Below are 17344 nucleotides of genomic sequence, written 5' to 3'. Positions count from 1 at the left end.
AACACTGACCCCTGCGGCATCCCACTTACCACTCTCTGCCAACCTGAAAAACTCCCATTTATCCCGACTCTCTGCCTCCCGTCAGATAACCAATTTTCAATCCAGGCCAATATACTTCCCTGGACTCCACTTTCCTATAACTTACTGAGAAGTCTCTTGTGCGGCACCTTATCAAATGCTTTCTGGAAATACAAATATACAACATCAACCTGTTCCCCTCTATCCACCGCACCCATTATATTCTCAAAGAATCCTAACAAGTTTGTCAAACAAGATCTTCCCTTTCTAAAACCATGCTGCGTCTGCTTGATTGAACCCTTACGTTCCAAAAGTTTCACTATTTCATCTTTAATGACGGATTCAAGCATTTTTCCAACTACAGACGTCAAGCTAATTGGCCGATAATTTCCAGTCTTCTGCCTACATCCCTTCTTAAAAAGGGCGTGACATTTGCTGTCTTCCAGTCTGCCGGGACCTGCCCAGAATCCAAGGAATTTTGCTATATGACCACCAATGCATCAACTATAACTTCTGCCATTTCCTTCAGAACCCTTGGATGCATATCATCAGGACCAGGTAATTTGTCTGGCTTTAGTCCCATTAGTTTCTCCATCACTACTTCCTTTGTAACAACTATTTTATCAAGGCCCTCCCCAACATTCGCATCCTTAACTCCACATTTGGGCATGCTGGACATGTCTTCCACCGTGAAGACTGACACAAAATATTTGTTTAATGCCTCGTCCATTTCCTCATTTTTTGCTACCAGTTTTCCTTTCTCATCCTCCAAGGGTCCTATGTTAACTCTGGCCACCCTCTTCCGTTTTATATATTTATAAATTTTTTTGTTTTCTGTTTTTATATTTTGTGCCAATTTACTTTCATAATCCTTTTTCCCCATTTCTTATTACCCACTTTGTAACCCCTTGATGTCTCTTAAAGTTATCCCAATCTTCCAGTTTCCCACTGCTCTTTGCAGCTTTGTAAACCTGTGCCTTCAATTTTATACTCTTCTTTATTTCCTTTGTTAACCACGGTTGATTTTTCCCTCCCTTGCTGCCATTTTTCCTGACTGGAATATATTTTTGTTGAGCATTACAAAATATTTCTTTGAAAATCTTCCACTGTTCCTCAACTGTTTCATCAATTAGCCTGTGCTCCCAATCCACTCTGCCCAATTCCTCCCTCATCCTATGGTAGTCACCCCTGTTTAAGCATAATATATTAGTTTTAGATCTAACTATTTCCCCTTCCATCTGAATGAGAAATTCAATCATACTATGATCGCTATTTCCCAGATGGTCTCTGACTATTACATCATTTACTCTACCTATCTCATTGCACAACACTAGATCCAGGAGAGCATTTTCTCTTCTGGGTTCCTTAACATGCTGCTCAAGAAAGCTATCGCAGATGCATTCTATGAAGTCTTCTTCCAGACTCCCACGACCAACTTGATTTTCCCAATCTATGTGGAAGTTAAAGTCCCCCATGACGACTGCCGTATCATTATTACATGCCTCACTCTATTTATTTCCTGTGCCGCTAAACTATTGTTATATGGTGGGCGATAGATAATACCCACCAATAATTTTTTTCCCTTTGTTATTCTTTATCTCTACCCAAATGGACTCAACATTATGCTCTTTAGATCTTATATCATTCCTCACTACTGCCTGGAGCTCATCTTTGATTAAGAGTGCAACTCCACCTCCCTTACCATCCTGTCTATCTCTTTGCACCACCTGATACCCTTGAAAGTTTAATTCCCATTTAGGGTCACCTTGTAGCCATGTTTCCGTGATGGCTACCAAATCATAGGCATGGGTACCGATTTGCGCCTCAAGTTCACTAACCTTATTTCTAATACTGCAGGCATTCAGATAAAGTGCCCTTATGCTCTTTGTCCTTTTAATATCTAGTGACTTCTGTAACCTTTTCTTTTGATTTATCTGCCTGTCATGATAATGAATATGTATGAGATGTACCGGAAGTCACGGGGTATGAGAGAGAGATAAGAGCACAAGCAAGAGTACAAAGGAAACGGGAGAATAAAAAGCCATTGAGAAGTTTACATGATAAAACTTGTGTTTAATGTTTCCTTAACTTCACATTTCGGGCCACAAATGTGACATTGGCGACGAGGATGAAAGAAGCTTGAAGAAAATTAAAGACTAAACAAGATTACAGAGGATTACAGACAACTTCAAGGTGATAAGAATTTTCTCTGTGACTCAGTACTTTTGGGGCTGGAATATTTCCTCATGGCTGGTGCAAACGGTGACTTTCTAACACATAATGGAATTGCTCATTTTGACCCAATGGGTGATGCAAGCACTGTAAGTGTGAAGTGGAAGGCATGGCTGGAAGAATTTGAATCCTACGCCGACAGTCGTGGCCTATTTCTAGATACCGGTACAGTTGAACAAAAACCGCAGAGGAGGGCTTTACTTCTTTTACCTGCTGGACCTGCAGTTCGGGAAACATTTAAGACACTTTTGAATACTGGAAGAAAGGATGAGTACCGGAAAGCGGTAGATGCATTAAATGCACACTATGTAGTGACACCGAATGCTACATTTCAACGGCATTTGTTTCGGAGAACGAGACAAGAAGATGGCCAGACGTGACGAGACTACGCCAGCTAGCTGTTGGATGCAATTACATGCCAGCTGATTTGGACAACCAATTATTGGATCAAGTCGTACAGCACTGCAGATCAGATAAACTCAGAAGACGTCTACTGGAAAGAGGGAGTGAGTTGGAACTCACCGATGCTTTAACCATTGCTGCTGCATTAGAGGCTGTTGAAGGGCAATTTCATACCATGACCCTGAAAGACAACTCAAGCCAGCAAATTAAGAGGCTCTCACATCGCCATAACCAGCCAAGATATACGCCGACACAGGACGTGGAGTGTTATCGATGTGGAAACTGAGGTCACTTTGGAAAAGACCCATATTGCCCGGCCAAAGGCAAAGTTTGCAGAAAGTGTGGAGGTAAGAACCACTTTGCAAAGAAGTGCAAAAGCAAGTCCAATGCAGACCAGAAGAGGAAGAGTACAACTTCCAAAGGCAAAGCCTGGGGGAAAGGAAAGTATCCTGGAAAGAAAGATACCATTCGCCAGATAGACGGTGACGATGATGATACCCAGGAGGAACAGAGGTGTTACCAATTTACGTTGAATGAAGTACATCATGAGAAGGTCCCAGTGATCATTGGTGGAGTGACAGTTCAGGTTATTGTAGACTCAGGCAGTGACAGTAATGTGATTGATCGACATTTATGGGAGAAGTTGAAAAGGAAAAAGATCATCTGTACCTCAAAGAAGTGTTCCAAGAAACTGTATCCATACACAGCAACAAAGCCATTGCAGACCATTGGATGTTTTACTGCAACTGTTGAAGCTGGAGATAAGTACACCGAAGCAGAGTTTATGGTCATAGAAGAGAGGGGAGAACCATTGCTGAGTAGAAGCACAGCGCAAGACCTGGCAATACTTCATATTGGAGCTTGTGTCAATTCAATTCAGTCATACGAGGATATGAAGCAAGAATTCCCCGCAGTCTGAAAGGTCGACAATTGAAGTTAGCAGTAGATGAAACGGTCAAACCCAAGGCACAACCAATGCGCCGAACTCCGTTTGGACTTCGTGGGAAAGTCGAAGCCAAAATTAAAGAATTGATCGAACAAGACATTATTGAACCGGTGGAACATTCGACACAATGGGTCAGCCCAGTAGTAATTGTGCCCAAACCAAAGGGTGACATAAGACTATGTGTTAACATGAGAATGGCCAATGAAGCTATAATTAGAGAACGACACCCTATACCAACAGTGGAGGAAATACGTCAAGAACTAACTACCAGCAAGGTATTCTCAAAAATTGATCTGAAATGGGGCTATCATCAATTAGAGCTGGATCCAGGTTCCCGAGATGTGGCAACATTTGTGACTCACTGTGGATTGTATCGTTACAAGAGACTATCATTTGGAATTAATGCAGCTTCGGAGATCTACCAATATGAAATCCATCGAGTGATTCAAGGCATTTCTGACGACATCATAGTCCATGCACCAACGAAGGAAGAGCATAACAAACTGTTGAGGCGTGTACTATCTAGACTACAGCAGGCAGGCCTTACCGTGAATGGAAACAAGTGCCAGTTTGGTGTGTCAGAAATGGACTTCATGGGACACAGACTTACAAGGGAAGGACTAAACCCTGCAGAGGCCAAGGTGAAAGCTATTGCAGAGGCACGTGCACCTCAGAACGCAACAGAGGTGAGGAGTTTCCTGGGATTAGTCAATTTTTGTGCAAAGTTCATTCCTAATTTTGCTACAGTGGCAGAACCACTAAGGAAACTAACCAGGAAAGGTGTACCATTTCATTTTGGATCTGAGCAGAAGAAAGCGTTCACAGCGCTGAAGCAAAGCCTGACAGATGCAAAAACTCTTGGATATTACGATCCGGCGGCATCAAGCAAAGTCATAGCGGATGCCAGCCCGGTTGGTTTAGGAGCTGTGTTGGTCCAGATGCATGATGGAGGACCAAGAATCATTGCCTAAGCCAGCAGATCGTTATCAGATGTGGAAAGAAGATACTCTCAGACAGAGAAAGAAGCACTCGGACTTGTATGGGCCTGTGAGAGGTTCCATGCATATTTATACGGCATTGAATTTGAACTCATTACAGATCATAAGCCATTAGAGGTGATCTATGCACCTAGATCCAAACCATGTGCCAGAATAGAGAGGTGGGTACTCAGTCTACAACCCTACAAATATAAAGTAATCCACATAGCAGGGAAAGCAAACATTGCAGATCCGCTGTCCAGATTGGTGAAGGATGGTGGTCCACATTCCACGTCAGAATTGGGAACAGAAACAGAGAGCTTTGTACGCTTCGTAGCTATTCAGTCGACACCGAAAGCTGTGACTACGAAGGAAGTCGAGAGAGAATCCGAACGTGATCCAGAACTTATGGAAGCAAGAGAATGCATACAGAGTGGACAATGGGACAAGTGTACTCACAAGGCTTACATTCCCAATAGAGACGAACTTTGTTGCATCGGACAGTGTGTATTAAGAGGTTGCAGATTGGTGATACCGCAAAGATTGAGACCGAAGATCGTATCCTTAGCGCATGAAGGACACCTAGGTATTGTTGGTACCAAGGAAAACCTCAGAACCAAGGTATGGTGGCCAAGTTGTGATATAGACGCAGAGAAATTTGTTAAAACTTGTCACGGATGTCAAATCACAAGTAGGAGTAATCCGCCAGAACCGATCCGGAGTACGCAACTTCCAACAGGACCATGGATCGACGTAGCTGTTGATTTTCTTGGACCTTTACCGACAGGTGAATCAATTATGGTAGTGATAGATTACTACAGCAGATACTATGAGTACGTGGTGTTGAAGTCCACAACCACTGAAAAAACAATACAAGCGTTAGCAGAGATATTCGCAAGATATGGATTACCTGTTACATTATACTCTGACAACGGTCCACAATTCATTTCAGAGACATTTGCAGAATACATGAGGACCACAGGTACTCACCATCATAAAGTAACTCCGAAATGGCCGCAAGCCAACAGAGAAGTAGAGAGACAAAATCAGTCCATTGAAAAACGATTGAGGATTGCACACGCAGAAGGACAAAATTGGCGAGAAGCATTGCTATCTTATGTGGCTGTCTATCGAGCAACGCCTCATGCAACCACTGGAAAAAGTCCTGCAGAAGCATTTTTTGGGAGAAAAATCCGCACAAAAATGCCAGAAATAAAGGAAATCCGAGACGACCAGGAGATGAGGGACCACGATGCTGAAAAGAAAGGTGCAGCAAAGCTGTACACAGATTCGAAACGTGGAGCCAAGTATTCAGACATCATGCCAGGAGATAATGTTCTAGTGAGGCATGAAACTGGTGGTAAGCTAGACACACCTTATTACCATCAACCCTATGGTTGTGGCAGTATGGTGACAGTCAAGTCTCCGACTGGAGTCCTGTATAAGAGAAATGTATCAGGTGTAAAAAGGTACCAGTCCAGAGATATATCGAGTGAAGAGGTTGAAAGGCCAATACGAGATGCTGAAACTGAGAGACCTGATGATGTTCCAGAGGCAGTTACCAGCACTCCTGATGAAGTGACTAGAGTGCCAGAAACACCCAAAGCCGTGGCGAGCAGTATTTCCGACGCCGAGAGTGAACAACCGAGAAGCGACGACAATATCGCAGGCAGGCCGAAACGAAACCGGAAAGTGCCCAAATGATACGAAAACTTTGTGCCATAGTTTTAATAAAAACTTTGGGACAGTATTTAATCTTATATCATAAAGTGCTGTAGGAAGTAAATTTTATGTAGTTGAGTTATAGTATTACCATTAGTTACGATGTTTGCATGTTTCCGAGGGATATTGGTAAGTGAAGGTAAAGTTTATTTCTGATTAAAGGAGGGATGTCATGATAATGAATATGTATGAGATGTACCGGAAGTCACGTGATATGAGAGAGAGATAAGAGCACAAGCAAGAGAACAAAGGAAACGGGAGAATAAAAAGCCATTGAGAAGTTTACATGATAAAACTTGTGTTTAATGTTTCCTTAACTTCACATTTCGGGCCACAAATGTGACATTTTTCTTTGTAATTTTCTTAACACTATCATTGACCCGAAAACTCACTGTACCATCTGATTTTTTACTTTCTCCTCCCAACATTACTTTTCCTATTTTACTTTTCCTGGCCATTACTTTATCTTCCCTACCCTTTTTCCTATCACTCTGGTTCCCATACCCCTGCCAAATTAGTTTAAACCTCGCCCCACTGCTGTACCAAACATACTTGCCAAAATGTTGACACCTTTTGGATTTAGGTGCAACCCGTCCCTCTTGCAAAGATCATGCCTTCCCCAAAAGAGATCCAAGAAGCCAAATCCTTGCCTTGTATACCAGCACTTCAGCCACACGTTCATTTTCCTTATCCTTACATTCTTTTCATCACTTGCTTTTGGAACAGGTAGCAATCCCGAGATCACCACCCTAGCGTTCCTGACTTTCAGCTTTCGTCCCAGCTCACTGTAATCCCTTTTCATTACCTCCTCCCTTTTCTTGTCAATGCCGTTTGTACCCACATGTACCAAGACATTAGGCTGCTCTCCCTCTCCTCAGAATATTTTGGACCCGATTTGTGATATCTCGTACCCTTGCACCAGGAAGGCAGAAAACCATGCAGATATACTTATCTGGCTCACAGAACCCCTGACAATGGAGTCACCAATAACTACTGCATTTCTCCTTTTCCTTTTCTTTTGCACCACTCTGTCAGGCTCATTGCCATTGACCTGGTGCCCGTGGCCATCTTCTGTCTGGTCATCTCCCTCAACAGAATCCAACACAACATAACTGTTGCTGAGTGGGATAGTCACTGGTGTGCTCTCCAACAAGAGCGGGCAAGGAATAAAGAGAAAACAAGCAACCGTTGCAATATAAAGGACAAAAAATATTTTTTTTACCCGGACATAAGTTTTGAACTTTTAAAGAGGAAGGAATTCAACACAGCAAAAGCGATTTTATGGAAGAAAGGCTATAGCTTTATGTGAGACATCCAGCAGTACTCAAAGTATTTATACCTGGGGAACAGAATAGGCAGTTCTCAGATCCAAAGAAAGCCCAAGAATTCACAGAACGTTTGCAGGACAGGAAAAGAGATGAGGAGAGTAACAAGAAAAAGATTGACAAGAAAATATACAAAAATACGTAATAATATAAAATAGAGACAATATATATAGAGATTTAAAGATGAAAAAGAGAAGGGAAAGGAAGGAAAGAAGTGGAAAGAGAGCTTTGTTATATGTTCAGAAAAATAGTGTTCTGGGGATGGGGTGGGGGGGAGGACAACCGTCACTGAAATCGGTTGACACTAGCGAGTATTATCGCAAACCAAATGGAAAGGGGAGTTGTGGTTGCCCGGCAAGGGACAAGGTGCAACTCAAAGAGGGGTGGTTCATTTGGGGTTACAGTGTTATTGGTTGTGGGGATTGTTGGGGTATTTTATGTTTTAAACATGTTGCCATATATTGAGAATAAAAAGGAAAACTTAAAAAACAATAATGGAAGAAAGGGGATAGGGATGCTGAGGAGGCGGAAAAGAAGTGAAAACAAAGATATAAGATGACGACGTTAAATTATATAACCATAAACATTAATGGAATACATAACCAAGTTAAAAGGAAAAGGCTACTAACATTACTGAAAAAGTAAAAAATAGATATAGCATTTGTACATGAAACACATCTAACCGAGGCGAAACATAACAAATTGAAGAGAGACTGGGTAGGACACGTAGTGGCAGCATCATATAATTCAAAAGCTAGAGGTGTAGCCATACTAGTTAACAAAAATGTACCAATCAAGATAAAGGAAGAAATAGCAGACCCAGCAGGAAGGTATGCAATGATAAAGTGTCACATATACTCAGAATTTTGGAATTTGCTCAATATATATGCGCCAAATGATGAAGATCAAGAGTTTATGCAAGATATTTTTTTGAAGATTGCAGATATACAGGGAAACATTCTGATAAAACTGAAAAGATAACTAACAAAAAGAATAAAGTAGCCAAATTTATGGTTAAATCAATGCAAGAAATGAAACTAATGGATATACAGAGGAGGCAACATCCAAAAGAGAAGGAATATTCATATTATTTGAGTAGGCACAAGATATACTCAAAGATTGATATGTTTTTGTTGTTTGCCCATATTCAAGGGAGAGTCAGGAAAACTGAGTATAAAGCTAGACTACTTTCAGATCATTCACCCCTGCTTTTCGCAATAGAACTGGAGGACATCCCACCAAGAATATATAGAGGCTAAACCCCATGCTACTCAAAAGGCAGGAATTTAGAGAGTTTATTGAATGCCAATTTAAAACATACTTTGAGACAAACACAGAATGTGTAAAAGCCTTCAGAGGCTAACTAAGATGAAAAAGGAATACAATCGGGAAATAGAACAGCTGGAAAGGGAGATAGCAATTACAGAAAAGGAATTAGTGAAAAGGGAGGTTACAAAGTTGGCGGACAAAAAAAAAAGAAATATTACAAACGTACAAGGTGGATGAAAACATAATGAAAACAAAGCAAAATTATTACGAATTGGGAGAAAAAACACATAAAATATTGGCCTGGCAACTTAAAATAGAGCAAACTAAAAGAACCATATTGGCGACAAGGAAAAAGGATAATCACATACAACCCAATAGAGATCAATTAAAACTTTAAGGAATTTTATAAAAAAACTATACCAAACCGAGAATGAGGGTAAAAACACTAAAATAGCCAAATTTTTAGCTAAAATCAAATTGCCGAAATTGCAAGTAGAGGATCAAAGCAAACTGATAAAACCGTTTGAAATAGTGGAAGTACAGGACGTATTAAGAAAGCTGCCAGACAATAAAACACCAGGGGAGGATGGATTTCCAATAGAATTTTATAAAACATTTAAAGTGTTATTAATTCCACCCCTCCTGGAAGTAAGGAAACAGGTGGAAGAAACACAAAACTTACCAGAATCATGCAAGACAGCAATAATCACAGTAATACTAGACGGGGAAGGACCTATTAACACCAGCATCATACAGACCAATATCCTTACTAAACGCAGATTATAAGGTAATAGCAAAATTATTAGCAAATAGATTGACTGACTGTGTACCAAAAATAGTAAAACAAGACCAAACTGGATTTGTCAAGAAAAGAAGAACAGAGGACAATGTTTGTAAATTTATTAATTTAATTCATGCATCTCAAGGGAATAAAAGACCAACGGTGGCGGTTGCGTTAGACTCAGAGAAAACCTTTGACCGGGTAGAGTGGAATTTCTTATTTAAAATGTTACAGAAATTTAATCTGCCAGAAAAATATATTAATTGGATTAGGGCATTATATAATGGACCGTTGGCAAAAGTAGTGGTAAACGTATATATACTGAGCCAATTCAAACTAAGCTGATCAATTAAGCAGGGATGCCCATTGTCCCCCTCACTGTTCGCCTTGGCAATAAAACCATTGGCAGAGCTGATAGGAAAGGAAAATAAAATAAAAGGGATAAAAATAAACGAGAATGAATGTAAAATCAGTCTATTCACAGACGACATCATAGTATACCTAACAGAATCAGAGAAATCAATAAAGGAGTTATACAAGAAACTAAAGGAATATGGAAAAATATCTGGGTATAAGGTCAACACAAATAAAAGCAAAGTGATGCCAATGAGTAATGTGGACAATACAGAACTAAAAAAAAATCTCCATTTAAATGGCAATCGCAAGTGATTCGATACCTAGGTATCAAGATATTCTTTTTCTTTGGCTTGGCTTCACGAACGAAGATTTATGGAGGGGTAAAGTCCACGTCAGCTGCAGGCTCGTTTGTGGCTGACAAGTCCGATGCGTGACAGGCAGACACGGTTGCAGCGGTTGCAAGCGAAAATTGGTTGGTTGGGGTTGGGTGTTGGGTTTTTCCTCCTTTGCCTTTTGACAGTGAGGTGGGCTCTGTGGTCTTCTTCAAAGTAGGTTGCTGCCCGCCGAACTGTGAGGCGCCAAGATGCACGGTTTGAGGCGATATCAGCCCACTGGCGGTGGTCAATGTGGCAGGCACCAAGAGATTTCTTTAGGCAGTCCTTGTACCTCTTCTTTGGTGCACCTCTGTCTCGGTGGCCAGTGGAGAGCTCGCCATATAACACGATCTTGGGAAGGCGATGGTCCTCCATTCTGGAGACGTGACCTACCCAGCGCAGTTTGATCTTCAGCAGCGTGGATTCGATGCTGTCGGCCTCTGCCATCTCGAGTCTTCGATGTTGGTGATGAAGTTGCTCCAATGAATGTTGAGGATGGAGCAGAGACAATGCTGGTGGAAGCGTTCTGGGAGCCATAGGTGATGCTGGTGAAGGACCCATGATTCGGAGCCGAACAGGAGTGTGGGTATCAAGATAGACAACAATCTAAACCACTTGTAGAAACTAAATTATCAACCATTAATAAGGAAAAGATAGAAAGACTTGTAAAAATGGAATGAATTACCATTAACGTTGATAGGGAGGGTGAATTTTATTAAAATGAATGTATTCCCACAAGGTCAATACTTATTTCCAACTTTACCAATTCCCTTAACAGAGAAATTCTTTGCAGAACTAAGGAGAATAACAAGGAAGTTCTTATGGAAAGGGGAAAAAAATCAAGGGTAGCGTTAAACAAATTAACAGAGAGGTATAATCAAGGTGGATTGCAGTTACCAAACTTCAAAAATTATTACAGAGCTGCGCAATTAAGGTACTTATCAGATTTTTACCAGACAGGAGAAAAACCAGATTGGACTAAAATAGAACTAAATAAAATAGGAAAAAAGGTACTGGAGCGTATACTTTATAAATGGGATGAAAAGCTGGTCCAATATGAAAATTCACCAGTACTGCATCACTTAAAATATGGAAGAAGATACACGCAGAAAGAAAAAAAATAAATTACTAAATACCAAAAATGCTACTGACGCAAAATCCACTAATCCCTTTTACAATAGACAACATATTTTTTAGAGAATGGGAGAAAAAAAGGAATCAAGAGATTAGAAAATTGTTTTTTTGGGAAACAATTTATTATCATTTGAACAGTTGAAGGACAAATACGGAATATCTCACGGCAAGCTTATTGAAAGCTTATTTAAAGGACAAATTGGGAAGCAGACTAAGACTACCAGAAAGAAGCAGCTTTGAATATGTAATTACAGACACAATGATAATTAAAAGATTTATAACAAACATGTACATTAAGCTGCAAGGCAAGGAAAATGATGAAATAAGGTACAAACCTCATAAGTAAAGAACTAAGTCTCAAATTGGATAGAGCACAAAAAAAGATTCATTATGATAGCCTTAGCAGTAGCAAAAAATGTATAATGTCAACTTGAAAAATGGAAGAGACCCTGAAAATACAACAATGGAACATGGAAATGAATAAGTGTATTCTATTAGAAAAAAAAAATACATATAATTTAAAAGACAAAGTTACATTGTTTGAACAAATTTGGGAACCATACATGAAATATAACAGAAAATGCCGGCCCCGAACCTTCACCTCCTAAAGTGATAAGAAGATAAACACGATCAGATATAATGTGTAGAAGTGTATGACACATTTTTGCTTTTTGTTTTTCTTTTGTGTGAAGATATAGTTTTATTGTATTTTAGATGTTTAATATTTATTGGTTTTGGAGGGGGGGTGGGAAGGGGGGAGAAAAAAGGGAAAATGTCACTGTTTATATTTAATGAGAAACATTTGTATATTTTTAGTTGATATGGTTTATAGCGCGATAAATAAAAAGTTACAAAAAATATATAATGGTGTCTTAGCTGAAATTTTACCTTTAGTTCCTATGATTTGCTCCCTTTTGTACCAAGTATCCATTAAATGTCTCAATACTGGCAATTTACACTTTTGCAAAAGAGAAGGATTCCATTTGTATATAAAATTATGTACATTATTTTCAAAAATCTGAGCCAACTCCACCTTAAACCATATTGGAGGTTAATAAATTTTAATTGTGCTACTTCATAGTAATTCTGAAAATTTGGTAATTGAAGTCCACCAAATTTTTATCTCCATGTCAACTTCTGCAGAGAAACTCTCGACAATTTACTTTTCCATAAAAACAATTGTACCGCCATATTTATTTCCTTAAAATTATTTTTTGGTATAGAACACAGATTAGAATAAAAAAGATATTGTATATGAGGAAATATAGTCATTTTAATACAATTTGCTCTCCTAATCAAAGTTAAAGGCAAATTCTTCCATCTATTCAAATCAAATTTAATCTTATTTAATAATGGTACATAATTTAACATATACAAATTCTCTATCTACTGTGACAACTAAATATTTAATTTTATACTCAAAAAAGCAATTTGTTCCTTAATATAGCTAATAAACTCAGGTTTTTTTTCCAATAACATTGCATTACATCTCCACTGGTAAGTTGATTGCACAACCTCAGAACCAACACAGGATATAAGTAATATAGAATGATTGGACATAATCCTGCTCTTGTATTCATCTTAAATAATTTGAGCTTGAAGATGTGCCAATACTAAAAACAAATCTATTCTAGAAAAAGAGTCATGTCTGGATGAATAAAAAGAAAAATCTTTTTCTGTTGGATTTAATCTTCTCTAAATTTCTACCAAGTTTAGGTCTTTCATCAAAGCTGTTTCAGAAAATGATTCCAATTCAAACGGTATCTTCTTATGAACCAGAATTGCCACTCCTTGTGCCTTAGAATTAAAAGAAGAAGCAACTACATGACCTACCTAATCTCTTTTCAATTTTAAATGCTCTTTTTCGGTTAAATGTGTTTCTTGTAAAAAAGCAATATCAACCTTCATCTTTTTAATATAAGCCAATACACGCTTACACTTGATCAGATTATTCAAACCCTGTACATTAAAAGTCACAAAATTCAAATTAGTCGTACTTTACTAAAAAAATCTTCTATTACCCACACAATTATATACAAAAAAACTCCCCTTGCTTAAACAATAAAAAAAACCTTCCCTTAGATAAAATACAGAGAACACAAAGAAAACATTCCCCCAAAACTACACCAATATAGTAACTCCCTGATTAATTGGGTGTGGATAAACCCACTAGTGGCAGATGACTTTCGAAAGTATCAGAGTCATCTAACCTACCCACTACCCCCAGCTGAACTTCTCAACAATTATTCATCCCATTGATTCCAGTCCCAAATATTGTACCAGATACTCAATATCAAGCATACTTCGAGTCAATTCTCCCTACTTTCCATTCTCATTCCTCTTATCAGATGCTCTCCTCTTGTGTGACAATGGTCGATCAGATCCCCGCAAGTCTGGCAAAGAATTAGCAAAGATTAATGTATCATGACCACTCTCAAAAAATTGAGATTGATAATTCCCAGAGAAAACTTTCAACACAGCAGGGTACCGAAAAGTAAACTTATACCCCTTTCTCCACAGCACCTCTTCAGCTGAATTAAATTCCTTACGCCTCTTGATAATCTCCTGACTCAGGTCAGCATAAAAAAAATCACCCTACTGCCATCATCGGAGTTTGATTTTGTCGAGATTTTTGGAGAGCAATCTGCAAAATCATCTCTCTGTTCTGATATCTCAAACACCAAATAAAAACTGCTCAAGGTGGCTAACCCAGGTAAGGTTTCTTTCTCAATGCCCTATGTGCTCTGTCCAATTCCAAGCCATCTGGAAAATATTCAATACCCAACACATCTGGAATCCACTTTTCGAAAAATTTCACCAGATTTGAGCCTTCAATGTCTTCTGGAAGTCGTACTATTTTCACATTATTCCATCAAGCTTGATTTTCCAATCTTTTTCAACAACTCCCTCTTCTGAATCTTCCACTTTTTCTATTTTTTTCTCTATTTCACTCCACTTGATCTCTACATTCATGAAATGCCTCTTAAATTTTAATAAAAATTATCTTGTATTGTATCCATTGCTTTCAGACATTTATTAACATCAATTTTAACAACAGACAATTCTTTACAGATGCCACTTCTTCACAGATATTATTCATTTTAACTTTCATGTCCATAAATCCCTGATTCATCTGAGAAGACACCTATGATGACATATTTTCCATTTGTTGGGCAATGCCTTCCAAAACAGTTAAGACAGCTTCAAATCCTGGTTCCCCCATTCCATCTCCTGGAGGCCTACCTTCTTTAACTGCAGTAGTTGTAGTAAATTCTTTTATTTCTATGTTTCTAACAAGGCAGGACTTCCTTCCTCCTCTTCACCTGCACTTGCTGCCAGTCAGGTCATTGGACTGCAGGTTTGGACCCCTACCATTGCCGGGTCAAATTCTTCAGTCCAGCGTCAGGCACCCCCCCCCCCCCCCGCCGCCCAGGCCCTTTCTAGCAGTTCGTGCACATGCGCCGTTCCGTACATGCCTGGCAATGCCATCTTCTGATGCACCACTGAGTGCCTTGGGACCACCAGGCACAATAACGGGATTGCGCGTTGATGTCAGGACACACCACTCTGCTGCCTTGCTCGTGCACTCGGCATCGGGGGCACGTGTTTCAGAGTCAGCCGGGTGGGTAGCAATGCCGGCGCCATCTTGCGGTTGCAGGACATGTGCCAGCATCATACTTATCCGTCCAGGAGTTCGTTGAGCTTTAGGAGCAAAATCAATCAACTCCGTGGCTTCATTCTCGTTAGTAGACCTCAATTCTTTAACACTTTTATAAGTTCATTTCTTTTGCCATTGAGCTTTTGGTTTCTTCACATTTGTAGCCATTGTCTATCTTCAATCTTCAGACACCTTCAGAAACTTTGTTTTTTTTTAAACTTTTCAATTCAGGTATTAAACAGTTCAACTGGGGAGAGGTGGAATTACACGTCTCCTTCCTATGCCATTCCACCACGCCCCCCAAATATTTAATTTTATTAGACCATCTAAACATCGTAAACTGCTTACAATCTGAATAATCCTCATCTGATATTGGTAATATCTCACTTTTATCCAACTTAACTTTGTAACCAAAAATTTCTCCATATTGATTCCACAAATTTTCTAATGGCCCTAAAGAATTTCTAGGGTATGATAAATATATCAACCAATCATTTGCAGATCTATTGCAATTACATGGAAATCAGATATGTCTAACTATGCCAAGGTGGCATGCTGAAATTCAAAGTTGTATTCCTTTAGGAAAAAAAAAATCACATAATTTAAGGAATAAATACCCTATGTTTTTATAAATTTGGTGCCCATACATTGAAATAATGGGATTGAATTTGTAATGATACCCTTCTTATCCATCTTGCCCTGAGAGATTCTCCTTTGCTGGATCACATTGCTCATTGCAATCCAAAGATTGCATATATGTCATCAATATCTTCTTTTTTGATATCTGTAGTATTATAATAATTAGTTTAGTTATTGCATGTATGGAATTTAAATGAAATATACAAAAAAAGAATATTTTCCACCTTTCTTTTATGTTCTACTAAACTGCAGCTGGGAATTAGATATTCTTTGCAAACAAATGGTGACTTTTGCCAAGTTAAATATCTCATAAAATTTAGCCTGATTACTGTTCTTGCCAAATTTTGCATGCAATACCTTGTATTAAAAAGAGCATCATAAATGCTCGCGATTGAGAGTACCACAAAAGCCAACTCAAAGAGTTTAGATTTCTTGTTTAAAAATAAAATCAACATTTTGCTTTCAACATTTCATAACTTCTTCATTAGGTGAATATTTTCAACAAAGCATCTCTGATCTCAAACAAAATTAATCAGCGTTTACTTCAATGGAAACTTTATGAAAACTGTCAATTAGTTTTAATCCACTTTCTTCAGAACCAAAAACTGCCATTTTTAATCTCAATGTAATCTCAGCCGTCCTGTTTACTGTTCACATCACATGCTGTTTTTCTGCTCAGACTTGGTTATCATTGTGGAAATTGATTTGCTTCTAAACAGAGGTAAGGATAACAGTTTAAAATCACGTCTGAACAACAGAAAAGTACGCAAGTTATCAGCAATGATAGGGGATAAATACTGTTTAATTAATTTACTTTGTACTTTAGGAATTATTCCAAAAATCAACCTGGGTCTTGAAGTTTGCTGCTGGAATAAACAAACAGGGATGGCAATACATTCCAGAAAATACTAGTAAGGTTGCAATTCTCCGATATGAGGAGGTCAACTCATAAAACATTCAAGCACTTTAAGCCCATTTGCAGTTTAAAATCCATTAAAGAAAAACTCCCAAGAAATTCTCAGACCACCCAGATCTATTTGGGATATCTTTGAACTTCTACATCAAACTTTGTTTTGTATTTAGGTTTTAATGAGGATATTTTAACAATCTTCCTTGAAATATTTATGAGCTCCTTTCAGCCATTCACAAAATAACTAACAGCTGTCTAGAAAACCCTTAAACTGGAGAAACCAAACATTTACATCAGCTCCTAAATTTTAAAATGATGCAAGAGTAATATTAAGCTTTTATTCTCCCCAATTCCTAAAGCTTCCTTTCACCATTGAATGGGATCAGGGGCAATTCATTTTTTTAAATTTCAATGCCACATTCCTGTTCCCTCACGTTCTATTCACTTGAATTTCAATGCCTGACAACCACTTCCTTGAATACATTTAATGACAGACACCTTTCCTTGCCACAGCTCTGACAGAGAATTCAAAGATGCAAGATGAAACGCCTCCTTAACTACACTTGAAATAGGAAGTTACTTTTTCTGACACTGCCACAC

General features: G+C 38.8%; 1 protein-coding gene and 1 pseudogene across 1 annotated transcript in view; one reads left to right on the top strand and one right to left on the bottom strand.

The window, feature by feature from the left end:
* Positions 1–17344, bottom strand: part of LOC138750907 (KN motif and ankyrin repeat domain-containing protein 1-like) — a 206804-nt gene that overhangs the window by 155230 nt on the left and 34230 nt on the right. The window lies entirely within an intron of this gene.
* Positions 1–17344, top strand: part of LOC138750906 (zinc finger MYM-type protein 1-like) — a 34731-nt pseudogene that overhangs the window by 6114 nt on the left and 11273 nt on the right.

The sequence above is a fragment of the Narcine bancroftii genome, unplaced genomic scaffold (assembly GCF_036971445.1).
Source record: "Narcine bancroftii isolate sNarBan1 unplaced genomic scaffold, sNarBan1.hap1 Scaffold_302, whole genome shotgun sequence".
Lineage (NCBI taxonomy): Eukaryota > Metazoa > Chordata > Chondrichthyes > Torpediniformes > Narcinidae > Narcine > Narcine bancroftii.
This window is presented reverse-complemented; position numbering and strand designations above follow the sequence as displayed.